General features: G+C 39.0%; 1 protein-coding gene across 11 annotated transcripts in view; it reads left to right on the top strand.

Annotated features, from left to right (window-relative positions):
- The window catches only part of SATB2 (SATB homeobox 2), a 209,590-nt gene that overhangs the window by 156,093 nt on the left and 41,310 nt on the right, over positions 1-12,187 (top strand). The window lies entirely within an intron of this gene.

Genomic DNA, 12,187 nt, shown 5'->3' with positions numbered 1-12,187 from the left:
GACTTTGTTATAATAACTGCTTTTCTCCAGCCCCAGAGACACCGTGCAATGTCAGGTGTTTCTTTTATGTATAGAATACAGTTGTTTTTCCAGGAGAAAACACACATCGGGGCGTGCAGAGTGAGTGCTAAACTCTTTAACAGAAAAACACAGAAGCTTATCCAGTACAATTTTTCAGAGTGCTGGGGTTGTGGGGAATGGAATGCTCCAGGGAAAAGGGTAGACAGATGCTTGGGTTTTTTTCATTTCTGAAAGCAGCAACAGTTGATGGGATCTACTATCTGTTTCAGGTTGTTTAAAGGGACAACTACCGCCCTATCCTCGGATGGTTTAGGTTGAGGTGCCTACGTATTTATCCCTAGGTTGAACAATTACCTGATGCAGTGTCGAGAAACAAAAGTTAGTTGAAGCTTAATTTTGAGAGTCCTTTGATTCCAAGCTTGATTTCCTCTGTGGCCTTGCATGCCAAATGTTTTTATCCCTATATATGTAAACGGTAAAATGGTCCATCGTCTCCCTAACAGATCTTCTGTTGTGTGCTGTAAAGAAAGGAAGTTACTAAAGATTGCACTAAGCAATATGGTTTTTAATGAAAATGAAGGTTTTCTTCCTTAAAATGATAGGTAGATAAATGCTATATTTAAACTAATTATATGCGTTTGGGAATAGCCTTTTTTACCTGTAGGTTTGCAGTAACCTCATTTAAGTTATTTCTCAGATGTTAATGACGTCAAATGAGTAGAATATCCAGCAATTTCAGAGAGGATTGAAGTTTTTTTTTTTTTCACTTTCAGTGTAGTCATTTTTCCAGATTATTCTTTCTCTCCTCAATGAAATTGTTGACATACAGTTTGCTGAGATATGATGACCAATCATAGTATGAAATACATGAAAAAAAAATACCGTAGAGCCTTCTTAAACTGTTAAATGCATAAAATCCCCTGTACCACATGGCAAAATATAATGAGAGTTGGAGCTGTTAAACGAATAAAGCTGTTAAATGCATAATGCCACTTGGCAAAACTACTGTGCATTTAATGGTTTTCCACTGTGTAATAAAGGACATATGTGGTAAATGTGCAGTAAGTATAAAGCTACACAATTGATTTTGCAAACCTGCCCCTTAATCGTGACTTGACGTAAATATCAAAGTTTCACTTGGTCCTCCTTTCATAAGCAGCTTTCAAGAAAAGACTGAAGGCCACAGTCTGAGAACTTGATTCAAAATGTTTGTAGTCTTCTTGTTGACTTGGCACTATTGCTTCTGGAAATAGTGATGCCTCCAGCCTCCCCAAGTAATTCAGGTGGCTGACTGAAAACTGTGTTTGCTAGTTGGCACAAACTTAGCTCTCCAAATTTTTGTTGCCTCCTGAAGAACTTAGTAGCCTGTTTTTATAGGATCTGGAGGAAAACAGGTCTGGGAATTAATATGCTAGAAGGATGAGATTGAGCCTCCATGGGGATGATGCATTGAAGTTTTTCTTTTTCCCTTTGGGACAGTGATTTCATTCTCATTTTTGAATAGGAACTTTATTTGTAAATAGCTGACTAGATTTGCAAATCAGGTGTTAAGCTTTTTAAAGTTGGTACTGCCAAGCAAAATGAATATAACTGATAGTTTCAAAGGCAAGTTAACATAAGATATCCACTCTCCTTGCATTTGCTTGATAAAAAGCATATTTAATGAAATCAGTTGCATGGCGTGGTACCTTGCAGTTGTTTTTGGTGCACACCCATAAGGGGTGTGTGTGTGTGTGTGTGTGTGTGTGTGTGTGTGTGTGTGTGTGGTGACTGAGGAGGCAGATGAATAGCAGGGGACACTCCACTCTCTTTGAGGTGAAATTAGGAGAACCTTTAATAGGAACTCTTGTAAACTGGAGTGGGTTTGGAGCCTGGAAGGCCTAGTTCAAACATGCATAGTAACCCCTCCTCTTCTGTTTTAAATTTCTTTTAAAATAGAAAGGAACCGTCCATTAAGTCTCATTCACTCCCTGGTGTGAATTGCTGTTACCATATTAAGAATAATACTTAACACTGCCTGTGTGCTAGGCAAAAGAGAGTAGGAAAAAGAGAGGAAAATTTTAGAGATTAAGGGTGGCAGGCCAAGGTGGTCCTTGAGGCTGTTAAGTGTTTTAGGGAACAGGCACAATTGGAGGAGGGGTTCAGAAAAGGAATGGAAGAGTGACAAACCTTCGCAGTTTTGCTTGTGATCCTGTTGGTGAAAATGTTACTGGAAAGTGTCTATTTCACGTCAGGGTGCATTTGTAGTCGCAGACTACCTGTTCTTTTAACTGGGCTATACCTCCTTTGTTATGGCCAGGCCAGTCCCTCATCCATTTCCACTTAGTGCCTCTTACCTGACCCTTGCCCCTTTGTTCTTGGGAGAGGAGTCAAGGAAAGAAAAGTAGAGGGGAAAAAAATAAGAGGAAAAAGTATGCTTATGTACACTGACTTTTTGCTTCCTTTTCAGCTTGGGATCAATTTTAGGTGTGTGTGTCTGTGTGTGTGTGTGTGTGTGTGTGTGTAAATTCTGAAGACTATCTTCCTTTTCTTTTCCCAGAATATTCTGATTATTGATCTTCATGGGATAGGATGTACTATGGTCCATGGTTGTTCTCTGTGGAAGCCCTAGTATAAAGGCATATGACATTTTCATTTCGTACATTCAGTATGGCCCCTACAGACAAGGGGCCACCAGGGAATGAACCCCCCAGCATGCAATCTGAGTGGACGCAGGAACTCCTTGTCCCTTAATAGCTTCTTAGACTCTCTCTAACCCTCTTACTCAGATCTGTGGGCTTACTTTTCCCCTTCCTCCTCCACTGCAGGAAAAGGAAATGGAAATCCAAGGGGGAGCGAAAACACAGTGACCTGTGGGCACCCCCACTGCAGTCCTCCAGGCCCGGCTATGTGCTTTGTAACGGCATCATCAGCCATGTTTCTTTCCTTGACATCAGTTGCCCCTTTCCTCAAACATTAATTCACGGTTTCTCTTGCATCCTGTCTCTGTTTTCTGTTGCTTACAGTATTTAGCACATGGAATGCTGAGGATGATCTGAGGTTGATTTTCTTTGGAAAGAAGAGTGAATCTTTCTTTATTGTTTGTATACCAAAGACCCAAGTCTACAAACATGACTTTTTTCCTACTAGGTTTGGGTGAAAATAGAGTAGGTAAAGGAATGGGAAGGGGTTTATTTTCATCCCTGTTCTACCTTGCCCCCATGGAAAAACTAAAATCAAATGAACAAAATTGTTAGAAGGATGCTGGGTTTACTTTCCTTCCTTTCCTTTTTCTTGGCAAGGTGGAGGGTCTTGCTTTCTATATTAGGAAGGCGAGACACTGCCAAAGGAGAAATAGACAACCTGGTTGTAAACTGCAGATGGTGGTGATAAAAGGGCCTAGAGTCTGCTGGGATAAAAGGAAGGGAATGATCTGGGAATGCATGAACCTCGAGAGGTCTCTGATGGGATGATGTTGGTAGGATGTCCTCACCTACACCAAGATTTGAAGACTTCTGCAGATCCTTGACTTCCTCACCTGCCTCACACACCTTCCCAGACCCTCAAGCTATAAAATTTCCCACTAAGCTCGGGAATGGGAAAGTCCTCCCTCCTACTGCAGGAGAGAGGGAAACATAAGCTTGATGCCACCTCAGTTGAAGAAGATGAGTGTCTGGCCTCCAATACATAATTCTGAAATCATTTCCTCCATGAAGCTCTGTTCTTCATGGTGATCAGATTTCAGTATGTTCTATGCTTTATGTCCATCAGGATCAAGTAGATTTTGGGTACTGACTGGCCTTTATTCATTATCACTATTTCATCAAAAAAAAAAAAAGTATTCCATGTTCTCGTCTACTGACTTAAGTTGTATTCCTAAGCAGAAGGCTGCTTAAGCTTTGCATGTTGAGTACACATTGAGATTCTTCTTTATTGTAAAGTATCTTCTTACAGATGATCCAACTTGCTTAACAGGCTAAGTGATTTAAAATATATAGGTCTCAACTAATATATACACTGTAGGTCAACTACTCCAATAAAATTAGAGAAAAAAAAATGTGCAGGTCTCCATGGCAGACCCATTGAAAACCAAAAAATGAAGACAGACAACTTTATATAAAGAAAAAATTAATCATTTTATTACTTTGTTTCCTTCCTCTCATTGCTTTTTTGCTATTGGAGTTTATATCACATTCAGTGTATCTGTTAACACATGTTCTTCATTCAGTCATGAGTTACCATGTTAATCTTTGCCAATTAATCTGTGCCTCTACTTAAAAATGTCCTAGGCACAAGTTAGCTGTATATATTTCCTTTTTAGAGGAATAATTTCTGTTTTATGATTACTTAAGTAATAACATCCTCATTTTAGAAAATGAAGAAAATGAAGATGCCTGTGTCAAGTTGAACCTTCACTTTTTTCTTTTTCTCTCAGCATAATTCAAAAGATTAGATTGTTTCGAGAGATGATCAACAGTAATTCCCTCAAAATCTGTTTTTACATCAACTTTATAGTGAATAATTGGGTTCTTTTGACCATGTCCACAGTTAGTTGTGTTAATTTTTCATGCCTCCAAAGTAGCCTTAATGGGAACCCTTAATTAGATATCAATGAAGGTTAATTACAGAGTTCATATGCTGTTTGTAAAATATCTTTATCCATTGCTAAAGTTTCTATACTGGTTTTAAGCATATCTTTGTCTACTACAGAAACCCTTGTGTTGCATTATTTTGCCTGTTCATGACATGGCACCCTTAGAAACTTGCATATGGCTTGGAAGCAAATCAGGCTGACATAGTAAAAGCACTGAGATTCTGCTCTGTAGCACAGGGAACTATATCTGATCACTTGTGATGGAACATGATGGAGAATGGTGTGAAAAAAAGAACATACATGGATGTATAGGTAGGTCACTTTGCTGCGCAACAGAAATTGGCAGAACATTGTAAATCAACTATAATAAAAAATAAAAAGGATTTAAAAAGCCGTCTTTCTGAACTCAACCAGCCCTTTTGCAAAGATGACATTGAATTAAACCAACTTTCTCTTAAAGTTGGAGAACGTTGGTGCCTGTGAATAGTTTCTACTATTTGGTTGCAGAGACCGTTTAATCATCTTGCTTTCACAGGGCTGGGACCAGGGTTAGTCAAGCTGTGTCTTAGGGTGCAAAATTCAAAGAGGCACACACTTTGAGAGTTATATTCCTAAATTTTGCACAGTAGTTGCTTTCTTGCCTTGCTCTAGTCCCAGCCCTGATCTCTCAAACAAGTCTTATTCCTGGTTTTCTGCTGTAAATGTCTGTTTTTTTCCCTCTACACTTAAAGTTGTCGAAGCAGTGTATAATATATAGCCTTGTGTTGTAGGTATGCTGGAATTTGGACCTGATGTCAGGAACTAGAAGTATTTTGGTTGTTTTTTCCTTGATATTTTATCCTAGTACATTTTAATGTTAATATCTTTCTAATATTTAAGTGAAGATTCCAGATTCATTCTTCTTTTTGACAAATCTGGATTTTTTTTTAGGTGCACATTCCTATGTATGTATGAATATATTTAGGTAAAGTCATACCAAATCTCTATACTATTACAGTTATGTATAGCCCATAATTTCTATGAAAGGAGGGCCACAAGATTTTCTGAAATCTCCTCTTGACTTGCACCCATTAGAAGAGAGGTTAAGGAGTTGTTCAGAAATAAAATTTTCATTATTCTCAATTACAGATTCAGTCCTTACAAACATATCCATAGAAATGTGAGATACATGCCCAGAGACAGCTGAAAATTAGCCCCATGAAAATACAGTTTAGAACTTAGTGTACAATTTTTAAAAATAAAAAAGAACCAGATCATTTTTAGTTACTACATTCAAGGTAAAAAATAATTAACCTTGAACTGTAACCAAATGTTCAGCACAAATCTTTTTTCAGGTTAGATGACCTCCTCGTCAGGGATTCATTGAAGCCCTTGACAAGTCTCCCTTGTAGTTTAGCCTTTTATCTATTTCAGTTTTCTTGATTAGGTTATCTTGAGTCATTAGGGGGGTTATTTATTTTAATAGACACTTATTGGATTCATGAAAAGAGAATTCGGTGACTAAGAAACAAGAGCTGAATATTATCTGGCTCATTTCACACTCCAGAAGAGTCTCAACCAGCTGAAGAGAAATTCTTTCACAGTTACAAAAGTTTGTTTGGGGACTATATGTGCTTCCATTTAGAAGGCGAACTGTCTGTGGTTAATAATATGAATTTTCTTTTGAGACACTCAGAAAACATTTCCTTTTGGTTACATATGCTGACATTTTCTGTATTGAAGATGTGGGTGAGTAAATGGCCTTTTACATTTCTGTTGCAAGAAGCCTTGAGTCATTCTCCCGAAGAACTGTTCATTTGCTGACTTATTCATTCATTGGAGTTCCTAGAGGGGCAGAGGGGGTGGGGGCTTCCTACTATTTGTAGATTGAATTCACTTGTCAGCTCTGTGTTAGGCACATCAGGGGGAACCCTAAAGACTATGACAAAGCCTTGCCTTCAAGGGCAGTATGACCTTACTTAACGAGAACAAAGTTATTTACTCTGTCTTGTTGGAGATCAGAGCAGGCTGTGAACTTGCATTTGTTTTTTTAGCAGGTCCTGGTTTGTATTTGTTCTGAAATATTATAAAAACTAGGAAATTTATCACCAACACAGAACTTGACTTTTTTTTTTTTTTCTTAAGGAAAAAATATGGGAACAAGGAGAAGTTGGAGTTACTACCTTGTCCTGGGGTAGGAAAAAAAGTAACTTAGTACCCAAGGATGTTTCAGTACCACGGACAGGAACTCTGTGCTTCCCCTCCCCTCCCCCATCCCCATCACTTAAACACAGGGCTTGGAGCTGGGATTCATAGCCCTATCTAATGGACTCCAAACTCAAACCCTGGGCCATATTATTGTTTTCTGAAAGACTTCTCTGGTCATTTGAATATTCTCAGCTTTCGGTATGTAGTTTGGAGAATATGTCACTCACTTGTTACCTACTTGAAATTTTTAAACCTTTCAAATTTTTAGTAAGTGAAATAGATATTGCCCCTCCTCATTAATTCTTAGTCTGGGAGAGCTTCAAAAATTCTCATTTTGGAGTTCCCATCGTGGCTCAGCAGTTAGCAAGCCCGACTAGCATCCATGAAGACACAGGTTCGATCCCTGGCCTCTCTCAGTGGGTCGAGGATCCCATGTTGCTGTGGCTGTGGCGTAGGCCAGCAGCTACAGCTCCAATTCAACCCCTAGCCTGGGAACCTCCATATGCCATGGGTGCGGCCCTAAAAAGACAAAAAGACCAAAAAAAAAAAAATTTCTCATTTGAACAACCACAACAGCACACACACACACACACACACACACACACACAGGAAAATGGTTTAAATTAATGAGAACAGATTTTTTTTAATGATTGATTAAGGTTGGTGCTTATACATCATTTTTTTAAAGAATGAAAACTCCTACAGGATGAAGCTTATGAAGTACGTATTTTGCCACAGGCTATCATGGGCCCTGATTAGTACCCAGCCACATGATTTTACTATGAAAAAAGGTATCTTGGCCAGGCAAAGTGATGACTTTTCTCCAAGGACTTCTTTTTGAAAAAAAAAAAAAAAAAAAAAAAGGAGGGAAAAAAGGAAGGGAAAGGAAAGAAAATAATTCTTTATCATATGTTAAAAAGCTTTCAGTGACTCCAGTGGCCCATGGAACTAAGATGACATTTCTTTGCATGGTATTCCTTGTAATCTGACCCCCACCTCCATTTCTAGATTGTGCTTTAGCCCCACAAAGTTGCTTCTGGTTCCTTGAGTGTGATAATTTTATAAGTCCCTGCAATTCTTATTATGTTATCTCTGCTTGGAATGGGATTCCAGCCACTTCCTCTCCCCACCTGGTGAAATCCACCTTTATCTTTCAAGGTCCACCTTATAAGTCCTGTTTTCTATGATGACATTTTCCCTGAGCTTCACAGTTACAATTATTTCCTTATTGGTGATCTTACCTAAACTTTCAAGTAAAAAATAATAATGAAAATTAAATGATATATGTAATGTGCCAGCACTTTTTTTTTTTTTTTTTTTGTCTTTTTGCCTTTTCTAGGGCCACTCCCCATGGCATATGGAGGTTCCCAGGCTAGTGGTCTAATCGGAGCTACGGCCACTGGCCTACACCACAGCCACAGCAACTTGGGATCTGAGCCGAGTCTGCAGCCTACACCACAGCTCACAGCAACGCCAGATCCTTAACCCATTGAGCAAGGCCAGGGCTTGAACCCACAACCTCATGGTTCCTAGTCAGATTCGTTAACCACTGAGTCATGACGGGAACTCCCTGTAATATGCCAGTACTTTGCATGGCACACAGCAGATGGGTGTTCAGTACAAGGTTATAAACTAAATATGTTCAGAGAGACCTCTGCCATTGTTTGCATTTATATAATTAAATTTAATCACCCCATTTTCTTTGTCATATTCATACATTAGAGGTATGGGGGGGGGAAGAGACTGTTAGAACATTGATGGGGCTACTTCTAAAAACTAGTGCTCCTCTCCAACAATAACTCTTTGAATTGAGGCTGTAAAATATTCCTCTGAGCTAATTTCTGAAATGCCCTCTAATAATTTCAGTTTAATCTGTTGAACATCTATTATGTGTAAGGAACTACACCTTGCTCTGAAAATGCTAAAGTGAGTAAGAAATCGACCCTTTCCCTCCACCCCCATTAAGAAGCTGACTATTCTAGTAGGGATGCAGGCATGCTCACTGGTAGCAATAATCATCGTCAAATTGTGAAAGAGTAATGCTCTGGAATCATGTAGACATGAGCAACCAATTCTTCTAAGAGATCAGGTGAGACCATGTTGGCTGAGCCTTGAAGCGTAACTTTTGTGGGGATGAGGAGGGTTGATTGAGTATGAGATTTTTCTAACCAAGAGAGTAACACGCTTGAAGATAGAAATATACCAAGCCTCTTCAGGAATTGTGAATAATTCACAGTGGTTAGAGAACAAGCGCCAAAGAGGAATTGATGGGACATGAGACCATGAAGAAAGAATAGGACAGAATGGTGGTTCTTATTGTTGCCTCTTCTAAGGCTCTTGAATTGTGAACTAGAGTTGTCCCATTTAGTAAGTCCTCAATAAAACTATTACTGTACTAAAAGATAAACTACGGGTTTATCATTCATCTTTCAAAAAGAAATAATGGTATGTTTCTTCAGGTAGTAAGGATTCCTAATACATTTGCATTATTTGCTTTGTAAATTTAGATTGACATACAACTTTTAAGGAAGATATGGATTGTAAACAAACTATATCTTGTTTAGTATGAGTGTCACTCACCTGCATAGTTGGGAAAGGGTGGTCAGGGTTGTTTTTTCTGCTGAGGGAAATATATTTGTTTAAGAGGCTAAAATGAGATGTTAATAGGTGGTATTTGCTTATGCCCTGAATGCTTGGGAAATTTAACCATTGATTGCAAGGATGCAGACTTTGAACTTAACAGTCCTTTTCTGGGTTCAGATTTTGAAGTTAAAAGCATTTTAATCATAAATTCCTTGGCATCATTATACTTAGGTTCTGTGTACATTTTCCTTTATAAGTTCTGGGTATTCTCTGTATTTTTTTAAACTTTTTATTTTGAACATGACTTAGACTCACAGAGATGTTGCAAAATGGTATAGTTTCCGTATATTTCTTTCTTTTTTTTTTTTTTTTTGTCTTTTTGCCATTTCTTGGGCCTCTCCCGAGGCATGTGGAGGTTCCCAGGCTAGGGGTCTAATCGGAGCTGTAGCCACCGGCCTATGCCAGAGCCACAGCAATGCCAGATCTGAGCCGTGTCTGCAACCTACACCACAGCTCACGGCAACCCTGGGTCGTCAACCCACTGAGCAAGGGCAGGGACCGAACCCGCAACCTCATGGTTCCTAGTCGGATTCATTAACCACTGTGCCACGATGGGAACTCCTGTTTCCGTATATTTCTTAACTTGCTTCCTCTAATGTTAACACCCACATCACTCTGGTGCAATGATCAAAACCAGGAAATTAGCATTGTTTTAATACTTTTAGCTAAACTAAAAACTTTATTCTAACTTCACTAATATTTATTTATTAATATTATACTAAATGTTAATAGTCTTTCCACTAATGTCCCTTTTTCTGGTGCCAGGATCCCAAACAGGAATTACATTGCATTTAGATATTTATCCTTAGTTTTCTGCAGTCTATACCCATTCCTCAGTGTTTTGTTTTATTTTGTTTTGTTTTAATTTTTAAATGACTTTGCCACTTTTAAAGGATACTGATTGATTATTTTGCTGAAAATCTCTCAATTAGGGTTTGTCATGCTTGGACTGAGGTTATGCATTTTTAGCAAGACTGCCTCTGATGCTAGTGTTGTGTCCTTTGCAGTGAATGATGTCACAGAGGTCATGGTTGTAAATATGTCATCACTGGTGATATTGACCTTGATCACTTGTCCAAGGTGGTTTTTCCTTTGTACTTTGACCCTGATGACTAATCATTATCTGTTGTTTCAGACAAATAACAAAGTAACAAACAAATCATGGAATGTGAACTTAAAGACCATCTTTTGTAAACCCCTTCTTTTATCGTTAGGCTTCCAGAAGATCCAAGAGGGTAACCATTCATCCAAAGCTCACCCAATAATATAATGTCAGAGCAGGAACTTAGCAGTTGGGTCTCAGGGCCCCAGTGAATATTCTGTGTTTCCTAACTGTGCTCAGGCACACGTAATTCACTTAGCCTCAGTTTTCCCATTCTAAAACTAACCTGCTGATATGAACATTCAGCCACACTTTGGTCAATGCTTACAACCAGACTAAAAGAGAAATCATAGATAGGTATATACTCCACAGTTCCTGGCTGGCCAAGGCTGGAGATCAGATGAACTTCTGTATCAGCATCTTTGAAATGAAAATAATTCTCCTGGAATGCTCCACATAACACATAGGGAACAACAACAAAAAACCTACTTGAAATTTTTAACAGAAAAAGGAGATTTGTTTATTAATAATTCATGAGTTCCCATTGAACATGCACGGCAGAAACAGTGCTATTCAATAGAGAATACTGTCATCTGTCACTGTTTTATTTGACATTTACACTTTTTTTTTTTTTTTTTTTTTTGCCTGATACTGCAAAACTTTCTTGGATGGCATGCAAAAATTATATAAATGAAAAAAATCCCAACGTGGGGACTCTTTATCTCTTCTGTGATGGGTTAACTCACAGTTACCAACGTGTGTGTTCATGCAACAGCATGGCACTTTCTGGCACATTCATTAGCCACCAAACAAGCTAATAAGAGACCCTATTGAGAAAACAGAGATAAGCATCCCACAGGGGCTGGTGGAAGGATCATGTGAATAAAAAGATGGAGGGCAAGATGGGAAGTGAGGTGGAAGAATAGATTTCCGGAAGATAAGCATGCAGATACTAGGAGTGAGCAAGTGAGTCAGAGTGAGGGGAAAGCGAATCATGGCTGCCGTGAAGAAAACTGACAAAAATACATTGCCGTTTCGGATGCAAAATAAATATTTATAGATGGCATCACAGGAGCACCACTAGTAGGGAATATTGGCGGTTAGTGGAGGAGCAAGTTAGCGTTTGGAGCACCTTGCAGTTTTGTGCTACTGTAAGGCTCTTGACAATGTTTCTGCTCTGTAGGTTAGTTATTATTTATAAAAATCACAGAACCAGCTGATACATTCATAAGCTAATTATTGAAGCAGCTGGGTACACATGGTGCAATATGTCCAAGGCTGTGAAGTATCACAGATTTCTTGGGGCCTGCTGTGGAGGGGGTGCGCCGTTGAAGGCTCCATCCCTTAATCTGATCAGCCAAGCAAACATTTTGTGGGGAAGCTAGATTAATAACCCTCTAAATACCATGAATGTGCTTCATCTTCAAGACTGGGTTCCCTTAAACGTGCTGTTCACTCAGCTCCGTCAGGGATTTTGAGGAAGTTCTCCGGTGCCTTAAGAGCAGGGTCTTGTTGGCTACCTCCCTGTGCCAGAAATTAATTTGGTTTGCTTATGTCTGCACACATGATCACACTTGTGTCTAATCCTCTCCCTAATAGCTTCAAGGTCAGGACCTCGCATGTCAGTGGGCAAATTGAGCACTACACTTCTTAAAGACTGA

Source organism: Sus scrofa, chromosome 15, assembly GCF_000003025.6.
Source record: "Sus scrofa isolate TJ Tabasco breed Duroc chromosome 15, Sscrofa11.1, whole genome shotgun sequence".
In the NCBI taxonomy this organism is placed as follows: domain Eukaryota; kingdom Metazoa; phylum Chordata; class Mammalia; order Artiodactyla; family Suidae; genus Sus; species Sus scrofa.
Note: the sequence above shows the minus strand (reverse complement) of the source record. Positions and strands in the feature narration are given on the sequence as shown.